Source organism: Macrobrachium rosenbergii, chromosome 56 (genome assembly GCF_040412425.1).
Source record: "Macrobrachium rosenbergii isolate ZJJX-2024 chromosome 56, ASM4041242v1, whole genome shotgun sequence".
Classification (NCBI taxonomy): domain Eukaryota; kingdom Metazoa; phylum Arthropoda; class Malacostraca; order Decapoda; family Palaemonidae; genus Macrobrachium; species Macrobrachium rosenbergii.
Window position 1 is genome coordinate 30293892 of NC_089796.1, and position 11192 is coordinate 30305083.

At 38.4% G+C, this 11192-nt stretch overlaps 1 pseudogene; it reads right to left on the reverse strand.

Annotated features, from left to right (window-relative positions):
• Positions 1-2846: 2846 nt before the first annotated feature.
• Positions 2847-4667, reverse strand: LOC136836144 (protein FAM200C-like; annotated as a pseudogene).
• Between the last annotated feature and the right edge of the window lie 6525 nt (positions 4668-11192).

The window sequence follows — 11192 nt, forward strand, 5'->3', positions numbered from 1 at the left end:
CCGAGTTACCGCGCGCGGAGGTAAGGAAAATGTTTTTTTTTTAAATTTACCATAAATCTAAATATTTTGCTAGAGACTTTCCGTTTGTTCCACAATAAAGTTAAATGATTTAGTATTACTAGAAAGTAAGAGTTTTAGCTTAAAATTTCATTTTTGTACCATTTCATTCAAGTCAAAGTTGTCAGTAGGTTTAAATTTTGGCACTTATCATGATTTATATGAAAATATTTCAAAACTGATAAAAGCTACAACCATGAGTTATTTTTTTGTTGTATTCTAAATAGAATTGCGCATATTTTCATATATAAAACTTTATGTAACGCCTAATATAAAACTGTGCAAAAATTACGACAAAGTGACTAAAGAATTTCTGAGATTTTCAGCAGAGTTGGGGCGGACGTAAGGAAAAAGTTTTTTTTTTAAATTCACCATAAATCGAAATATTGTGCTAGAGAGTTCTCGTTTGTTGAAAAATTAAGTTAAATGATTGATTATTACTAGAATGTAAGAGTTTTAGCTTAAAATTGCATTTTTTTACCATTTCGGTCAAGTCAAAGTCGACCAAAGGTTGAAATTTTGGCACTTATCGTAATTTATATAAAAATATGTCAAAACTGATAAAAGCTACAACCATGATTAATTTTTATTGCATTTTACATGAAATTGTGCACATTTTCATAAATAAAACCTTATATAAAGGCTAATATAAAACGGTGTAAAAATTACTACAAAGTGACTAAAAACTTTCTGAGATTTTCAGCAGAGTTAGCTGATGCTTTCTTTTGAGATAAGAAAGAAATTCGCGCATGCGCAGCTGGGTAACGCTTGTAAACAAAATAACAGCGTGATCCGTGAACTTCCAGCATCTCTCAAGGTGCGTGATTCAAAAAAATTTGCAAACGAGGCCTATAAGTATTTTTCCGCTAATGTTTAAAAAACTTTTTGTAGTCGACGTATTTTACGTCCACTTGGCACCCGACAGACAATTTTTGTTGACGTAAAATATGTCCAGTCGGCGTTTAAGGGCTAGGTGTATGTAGGCAAATAATGTAAGTCCGTATAGAAAGGGTTTGCTAATTTTGTTGTAAAGGTATAGATTCTATTAATAGCACTATTTTCGGTTTGGGGATACTGTAATGTTCCATAAATTGCATAAAAATCACAATTAAAAGTATTCATAATTTCACCGAGTTACAACCGCGATACCCCTCCCTCTCCCTTCCATCCCTGCCCCGGTATTTGACAGTAGATGCCTATAGCCTACTAATCCTTACAATGTATATGTGTATAGTACATTTTCTACTCAGTCATATATTCTTTTACTTCTCAAAATATCCACGGAAACTCGTGTTAACCTTATGTATCCTGAACAGAACGCAAAATAAGAAAATAAAAAGTTTTCTTATCTCGCATTGTCTGCTGTAACTTACATGAAAGAGTAAGTTGTTAATTTCTGCGAAATATATTTTTATTAGTGCGCACCTACTAAAAGACGCATAGAAACTATTTAATTGCAGATGTAGCCATTAAAGTAATCTCAATAACATAACACTGTTTTCAACACTTACATAAATCAGGAAAAACCTGCAATGACAATTACCTGGGATAGTTTTCCCGCCAGGCCGCCACAGGCTGTTCCTTTTACCTCCCCAGAAGTTTTCACTAATAGCCAGTTTTATTAATTCCGTGTTTTTAGTAGATTCTGGTATTCAAAGAAAGTTTATAATAACATGTTTTTCTTATGCTTAGGGTAATTTATCCCAATTGGTGTTAAAATATGAGAAAAGTAAAAAATTATGCAGCGTGCATCCGAAAACAAGCTCCTGTCGTTGACTTCGGCGGGTGTTGTTATTAAATTTAGACTCACCATCACAATACTTTATCATTTCTTTATTCGTTAATATTATTTATTGACAAAACATATATCTGAGGAAGAAATTTAGGTTAGTAAATAAGTTTTGATTCACATTACTTGGCAATTATTTGAAAACAATGATGCAATTTGAACAAAATACTTGCAACCAATCCGCTAGCACAGTGGTTCCCAAACTATCTTACCTGACGCCCCCTCTTTGCTTCCAGTAGACCCATTACTTTACCCCCTCTTTTTTTTTTTTTTTATATGAAATGATTCTTACATTTATTTCTTAGCATTGTACAGGAAAACAGATTTCTGTTTCAATTACATTTAATAATGAAAGCCACTCAAACAAATAATAGTACATTCAGTAACTAAAAACGAAACATTTGGTTCAAAGTGAGCGAAAAAAGTTTGAGCATTAGCAAATTGGCAAAATTGAGTTGCAATTTTAAGAATAGATAATTTGGAAACATGGCATATAATATTTGGAAATACTTATGAGACTAAGGCACAATTTCTGGTCAAATTTAGTGAGATGGATGCTGCTGCTTCTTCCTCACAAGATCAGAAATTCTAGGATTGAAGGATGACAGCGCACAACGCAAGTCATTTCCTACATCAAGTCAGTTGCGCCGTTTAGTTTTCAGAACAAGAAGAGCTGAAAATCCTGCTTCACAAAGATATGTAGAAGAAAAGGGAAGAATCACACGAAGTGCTTCTTCACCTACTTTTGGGTACATGGGGAGATATTTCTCCCAAAACTCTTCTAACTTCATTGTTTCAAAGTCCCTTTTCGCGCTTGAGTCACATTTCAAATCGATGGCTTCCTCTTGCAGTGATTCCAGTAGCAACTCCACATCAGTGTTAAATGGATTCTGCACCAATGTCCAAAGAGAATTCTTCATTGAGACATCTGGAAAATAGTGTATAAATTCCTCAGCAAGGAATCAGATGTGATAAAACCTCTTTTGCCACGTCATACTGCTCAATTTTTTCCGTTCTCAGACAAGAGCTCATTCAGATGTGAGAACGATGAAAAGTTCCCAACTTGTACTTTTCTTTTCCAAAGATGAATTTTTTCGGTGAAAGCTCTGATTACATCAGTGTGCAATGATGTTTGTGTTTCTTCCTTGTAACTTCAAATTGAGGTTGTTGGTAGCCTCAAAAAAGTCCACAAGGTATGCTGGTGAGAGCTGAAAGTCTTCCTCTCTGAATGCTTCATACAGTTTGTCTTGTTTCTGCTTCTGCAAGAAAATTTCCACTTCATCCTTGAGCTCGTAAAGACGACTCAGCATGTTTCCTTGGAAAGCCAGCGGACTTCGGTGTGAAACAGGAGAGTCTTGTAATCAGTGCCCAGATCTGAGCAAAGAGCTGCGAAAAACCTAGAATTCAAAGAGCTATTCTTTACAAAATTCACCTCTTTTATTGCCAAATTCAGTGAACTGCGTAGATTACCTGGCAGAGTTTTGCTTGCTAATGATTGTCTGTGGATAACACAGTGAGTCCCAGTTACAGCAGGATTTTTTTCTTTCACCATATTCACAAATCCAGAGCGAGATCCAAAGATGAATTTTTTCGGTGAAAGCTCTGATTACATCAGAGTGTGCAATGATGTTTGTGTTTCTTCCTTGTAACTTCAAATTGAGGTTGTTGATAGCCTCAAAAAGTCCACAAAGGTATGCTAGTGAGAGCTGAAAGTCTTCCTCTCTGAATGCTTCATACAGTTTGTCTTGTTTCTGCATCTGCAAGAAAATTTCCACTTCATCCTTGAGCTCGTAAGACGTCTCAGCATGTTTCCCTTGGAAAGCCAGCGGACTTCGGTGTGAAACAGGGAGAGTCTTGTAATCAGTGCCCAGATCTGAGCAAAGAGCTGCGAAAAACCTAGAATTCAAAGAGCTATTCTTTACAAAATTCACCACTTTTATTGCCAAATTCAGTGAACTGCGTAGATTACCTGGCAGAGTTTTGCTTGCTAATGATTGTCTGTGGATAACACAGTGAGTCCCAGTAACAGCAGGATTTTTTTCTTTCACCAGCTTCACAAATCCAGAGCGAGATCCAATCATTGCTGGGGCACCATCAGTACAAACACCAACTAATTTTTCCCATGAAAGATCGTACTCATGGAAAAATCATGCACCTTTGAAAAAACATCGATGGCCTTTGCTGTTGTCTCCAGTGCTGCTGAGAAAAGAATTTCTTCTTTCACAGTTCCTTCATCCACGAATCGAGAATAAACAAGCAGCTGGCAGAGGTGAGCAACATCAGTACTTTCATCACACTGTATTGCAAAGAAGCGAGATGCTTTTATTTTGTCCAAAACTTGTTCTTTTATGTCTTCTGAAAGTTCATCAATGCGACGCTTCACTGTGTTATCCGTTAAGGAAACCTTTGATAACTTTCTTTGGCTTTCTTCCCCAAGCACAGTATTTGCAGCTCTCAAAAGACAGGGCTTTACAAGAGTCTCCTCCACAGAGTGAGGCTTCTTTGCTTTTGCAATAAGTAGTGACAGCTCGTAAGATGCTTCCACTAGTTTCCACGTTTCTTGATGAAAAACACTGCTTGAGTCCAGCTTCATATGATTCAGCTCATGCAGTTTGGCTGTGAAGAACTCCTTTGGCTTTTCTTTTAATGCTTTGTGGTTTGTACTCAAATGTCGCTCCAGACGACCAGGTCTTAAGGCGTCATTGCTGAGGACTGTATGGCATATGACACAATGAGGGAGATGAATTCCATTCCTCTCTGTAACAGTGAAGCCATACTTGATATATTCATCTGAATACTTTCTTTTCTTTGCTCCAGACATTTCTGCAAAGTGAAAATAGCAACAAATTTATAATTTGCACCATGGAACAACTAAGTAGTTATATAACATACCGTATTCGTATTGGCATGCACCACACCACACATTCATATAACATAGGTCACACAACTGGAAATCATAAATCTGTAACATACCACAAATATTCAGCACACAACGTGGTTTATACCTTAACAATAATGACAATGAGAACAACAGCGGAAAATACAACGAGAAGAAGCAAACGAAGTAAAACTACACGCACGAAAATGCTCAGTTATACAGTACATGGATTTGTCACACACAATTAATTCGCCGCCTATACTGGAATCAACGCACACACTTCACCACATACATTCAAACTAGCATACAAAACTCACAGCGTATTATTCACCTTTCACACTTTCGATCACAATGAGTATTTCACAAAAAATCAACAAGACATTCCATACTGCATCGTTCTACCCTTTGCAAATCGTCAAGGTTACAATATCACTCATACATGCCCACATCGTCCCCGTTCACCATATCATATACTACACATAAAAACACATACATTTCAGTTGACCACTGCTACAACAACCATCGATCGCAACTGACAACAACCATCGATACACACAAACAAACATTTCAGATATGATGTAAGAACGTGCTGAAAAACGTTGACACAATTATACGCAGCAGAACAGCCATTGTAATATCACATATGAAATCACAATAACACTCCATAATCACATATGGATTGAAGAGTGAAATAAATCCCTACCGTGGACAAGGGGAATATGTGCTCGGGTTGACAGGATGGAGTATTGGGAGTTTGTGACGAGTCCCTCAGTGGCGTCAGTTGGTTGGTATCAGTGACGTGTCCAAAACATGTAAAGAGAACTAGCTTAATAGAAAATGGGTTGGAGTGACTGCTATAATTATACTTTGCATGTATGTAATGACAGATATTTGTTCTTTTAATGATTCTATTATTCTATTAAACAAGCAATTTCGAGCAGATGACTTCACGCCCCCTTGTATCGTCCTCACGCCCCCCTAGTGGGGCGCGCCCCCAGTTTGGGAACCACTGCGCTAGCAGGAAACTTTTCCGAGCTAAAAGGGCACCCCTGTGAGTGAGCCAAATGCACCTTGGTAAAAAAAAAATGAGTATAGTTAGCTTAGTGCATGACCAAGAGAAACGAGAGCTTGTTCCCAATGCTTCTCTCATAGGGTAGGATGGACAATTTCATAAGTCCCTAGGGTATAGGACAAAGCAACCATGTCAATCCTAAAAGAGAGAGACCCCTGAATCAGTGTTACGACAAGAATTACTTTCAGCCGTGTGAAAATCATATTAAATTTCACTTGCTTTTCCATTAATAAGCGTAAATGACTGTGTCAGTGTTTAATTTCATAATTTGCCTTTTTACATTAACATAAATCAGGCTTAGTAAGAACATCACGTGTCCATTCCTTTGTACTGTAATGGGCCCCAATGTGACGATGGCCACCGAGTGCAGTAATTAGTTACGATGCGCCACAATAAAAAAAAAAATTAACAAATTCGTTTTGCGTCTTTATAACGTTAAGTGACTTGCATTCCTGGTATTTTAAGCCTCAGTCATTTTGTAAGGGGAATTTGAGTGTTTTGTTCCTTTTGTATTGAAATAAAATCGCCCAGCGAGTCAGGAGTTCTGTATTCCTCCTCTGATCATCGTTACCCGCTCCAGCCCATTTGCTGAACCCTCAGCTGTGAGCAGTCACGTGATCAGCTAACCATCTTGGGGTTGCCTGCGAATAAAATAGCCGCAATCTTAAATCTTCGGTGCTGGTATAAACAAGACCGTGTTGTTAGTGCATATGAGTGGAAGGTTCTTTGAATGAGTAGGAAGGCTGACATCACATGCAGGCTTCTTACTTATTCAAAGAACCTTCCACTCGTATGCACTGATTCGAGAACTACTTTGCGTAGCGTACTACTGCACTCACAAATCTTTATAATAAATACTTCAATTAAAGAGAAAACTTGGTAGGCATAATTTTATATAAATGCTTCAAAGAACATTAGCCAATTAGTCAGAAAATGTAAAAAAAGGCTATGAAATATAAAAGAAGTTCATATACAAATATACAACATAGCAGGGAATTACCTAAAAAGAAAATAAAAAGAAACTCAGCATAATTTAATAATACTTACAAGTACATGAATTAAACTAATATTGGCAGATAACCCATTACCTAACATAACCAAATTAATCAGAGTATTCAAAATAAGAAACCCTGTTAGTATTCATTTAAATTTTCATTCTTTTTCTCTCATTTCTCACAGAGTGCAAACTTTGCCTATGCACTTGAGTGTTAGTACTTTCTTCCTTTCTTTTTCTTTTCTCTTTACTTTACTTTAATGAAGCACTTTAGGTAGCCGAGAGCCTACTTGACCCGTCTTTATAGAAAGAATGGACTGACATAGAAGAAAAAAAGAAAACACCTCTGTCCCACAAATACTTGAGGATATTGACAACTGTCCACCACGAGTGGGGTCTATTTATCCAGACTTAAGCATGAAACCCTTCCTCCCTCCTCATGAAAGGAAGTAGCACTGCTAGTACTAGGAACTAGTCACCCACAAGTAAAAAGGGCAACCAAAATTGGTCTTTCTTTTCCACAGTGCCACTAACCTGAAGCACTGTCATAACCCACTGAAGCTCTCACCTATCTGTTTTCTCTTACCTTTCCTTTTTCTCCTACTTATTAATTACACTCTGCTTGGGCAGAGTGAATTTCCCCTTGGTACAATTAGTTGTACTCCAAGAGAGTGTTGATTCCTTGGAATGCACCGGCACCATAGTGCCACTAAAGACAAAAAGTCCTGTGTGGCTAGGTAAATACATCTGCACCTCGAGATACAGAGTGGCATAAGTGTGACCTTTGCACGGCACATTCAGCCACAGCGCCACCTTATTGAAAAAGTGCCACACCACCGAAGTGTCACCCAAATCTGAGGGGCACTTCCCAAATTCATAAGTAATTCCAGTTATCCAGTGTAGACGCTCCTACCCATTCTAACATACCAGAACCATGGCGACAGAACATTACAGAACCTTCATGGATCTGGGGAAGGAGGCAGGTCTCATGGGAAAGAACCTCACTGTGTGTGTGAAAGAACAACTGGATGACTTATCCCAGAAAGAGAAGGAGGAAAGAGAGCAGCAGAGGAAGTATGAAGATGTAAGAGAAGAGAAGAAAATACAGCATTAATGAGTCCTCAGGGAAAGCGAGCTAGCTCTCAAAGAAAAGGAGCTCAGTCTGGAGAAGGCAAAAAAGGAAAGTGCTGAAGCTATGGCCATGCAACAAGCCTCCAACCCCGCACCTGCTGCACCAAATGCTCCCATATCAAGCATTAATTCCCTAGTCCCCAAATGGACTGAGGAAGGGCCATAGGCATGGTTAGAAGAAATAGAGACTCTCTTTGATAACTACAACACCACCGAGACAGAGAGGGCCTTAGTGCTTGCCAAGCACATGGAAGGTAAAGCTAAGGCAGCCCTCCACTCACTGGAGAAGAGTCAAAGAGGTAATATGGTAGAACTTCGTAGGGTTATAACAAAAGCCTACAAGATAACCCTGGAGAAATGGAGACAACAATTTTGAGGTCTTGCCAAGGAAGTTGGCTGGTCCTGGACAGAATGGGCCTGTTACAAGACCCAGTCTGGTACATGCTTGTTCAACTCCCTGTCGTGCACTACGTTCAAGGACCTGTTCAATTGGACCATGCTGGGGGATCTTTTCCAATGTGTTTCCGGGCCCCTTGCTGTGTATCTCAATGACATGCAACCCACAACACTTATGGAAGCCTGCCATATGGCCGATTCCTGAGAAACGTACAATCAGTCCCACAACATGTCTCAACGACGCATAGTGTCACCCGGGTACCTCGCAGGCTCAATTTGCCCGAAGAATGGACTACCTAGCAAGCCCACACACACCCACTATAAGAAGGTGGAGCACACCTAATCCAAGTGCTGCCACAAGTTGGGCACTGCCTAGCAGCCTCCTAGTAATAACCAGAACTCATTGCTATCCACTTCCACTCAATCTCCTCCACCGACGGTCACCGAAGGTAACCGAGCCCCACAAAGGACCCTTGTCAATCCTGTGGTGCTTCCGGCCACTTTAATTCTGGACATCTGGCCTGCCCAAGTCATGTCCCATCCACCAAGTTCATCAACTTAGTAAGCACCACATTCTCTGCAGCTGGGCCACAGAAGATACCTCACTCTGAGAGACTGGATTCCATTTCCATCTTGGTGGCACCCTTTGATGGCTCTAGCCTGCCAGTGGCCCTCCCAATTACGGTAGACACTGCAGGAGACATTAGGCTGATTGACATGCCCAAAGTGCCAACCAGTGCCACTGTTGACGAACACTCAGTGGGAGATGAAATGGGTAGAGAGCCACACAAAATCAATCACCACAATTGAAACACCAGGAAGAAGGAAACAACAGAAGGAAGACACACATGGATCTTTTGAAACCTTACTTCTCAGAGACTAAAACTGAAATAGTTTCAGTAACACAGACAACTTCATGCACAGAGGACGATGATGGGTACTAATTGGGAGCTGAAAGCAAGATGAACAGTTCTTCAGTATTGCAAACCAGATGGCTCATTTAGGATGTGTACTGAATTCCATCAGTGTGGCTAAAAATTATCTCTTGCCTCTTATAGATGAGTTACCTGATAATACTGGGAAAGCCAAGTTTGTTTCCAAGACAGACTTGTTGAAAGGGTATTATCAAATCCCCTTAGATGAGAATGCTAAATTGCTGTCAGCTTTCATTACTCCTTTTGGACTGTATCGATACACTGTTTTGCCATTTGGTCTGATGAATGCACCTGCAACATTCCAACGAGTCATGGATCAACTTTTAGGATCCATAGAAGGAGTGGGTGTATACCTTGATGACATAGTGATTTATTCTACAACATGGGAAGAGCATCTGAGGATTTTAAGAAAAATGTTCAAGAAACTACGGGAAGTAGGACTAACAATCAACCTAGAAAAGAGTGAGTCTGGAAAGGCAACTGTTCAGTATCTGTAATTTGAAGTTGGAAAAGGCCTTTCTGCTCCTGTGGATGATAATGTAAAAAGTATTCGTAAGGCTACCCCTCTCCCCTATCACCAGGAAACAACTACAAAAAATTTTGGGCATGGCTGGATTTTATCACTGATTCTGTCCTTATCTCTCAGCCATAGTAGCTCCCCTGACTGATTTTGTAACACTTCTGTGTAAAAATAGAGAACATTTTTGGAAAGCACAATGTAATTGCAGATTATCTATCCTATTGTGAATCATTGGCTTCAAACATGGGAAAACTAATCTTTTCGGCAGAGGAATCTCATGATATTCTTTTGCAAGATGTATAAAGTATGATTTTTCAGAATAATATGATGTGCTTTGTAAATGTTGTATGATTTTTTTTCTTTGTACAAGAGATGTTTTGTAGTGTAATGACAATAGTTATGTAAGAATGTCTTTGTAATATCAGATCTCACAAATATTAATGATTTACATAATTTAACAGCATAATGTAAATTAATAATACATTTCGTAATAATAACTTAATATAGAGAGAAGTATTTTTAGTATGTTAGACCAGATGTGCTAGCTGTCATCAGTCAGATAAATGCTCTGTAGCCTTAAGATTTTGGCCTCAGTCACTTTGTGTTGCAAGTCGAGTGTCATCAGTTGAGATAAAGGAAGACCTGTGCCCTTTCTTTATTTAATAAACATGCCAATCATAATTAGCTACCTGCTGGTTGTATCGATTGCATTGAGAGCTCATCCAAAACTTTTTTTAAAGTCATGTATGCCCTTTTTTTTTTAAATATGAAAGAGTTATTGAATAAAAGCGAATGGCAATTGCATCAAAGTTTTGTAAGGTTGCATAAGCCATTCCAATGATTATGTTTCCAAAATTCTGTGGATCTTGGCCCCAAAGCATTTTGCCTTAATAATGACGTCATCTAGTCGTTTTTCTTCTAGCAGGAAACCTAAAAATTTATTCATTCTGATTTTAGAGACCTTTTGAGTTGGTTCTCTCTCTCTCTCTCTCTCTCTCTCTCTCTCTCTCTCTCTCTCTCTCTCTCTCTCTCTTCAAAAAAGAGATGTTATTAACATAAAATATTTGTGTGGTCATTGATATTTAACTTAGTTTTGAGATCTAGCATTAGTTTTATAACAGTGTTTGTAACAGATGCCTTGACAAGAATTGTGAAAAGTGTGTAACAAACTACAGTATACAGGTATTGTAACTTGTGATTTATACCATGGTACAATAAGAGTTTTGGTAACAGTGAATTTAATATTCAAACTAAACTGATTTGTGTGAGTGTATTGATTTATGTTTATTAGACCTGTCAATAAAGTGAAATTATTTTTGGTGAATTTATTTCATTTTTTAAACATTTCATTTTTGTGTATTTTTGTATGTTCTTGTGTATGCAAATTAATTGATTAGCATCTTAAGTGTTTCTTAATAGT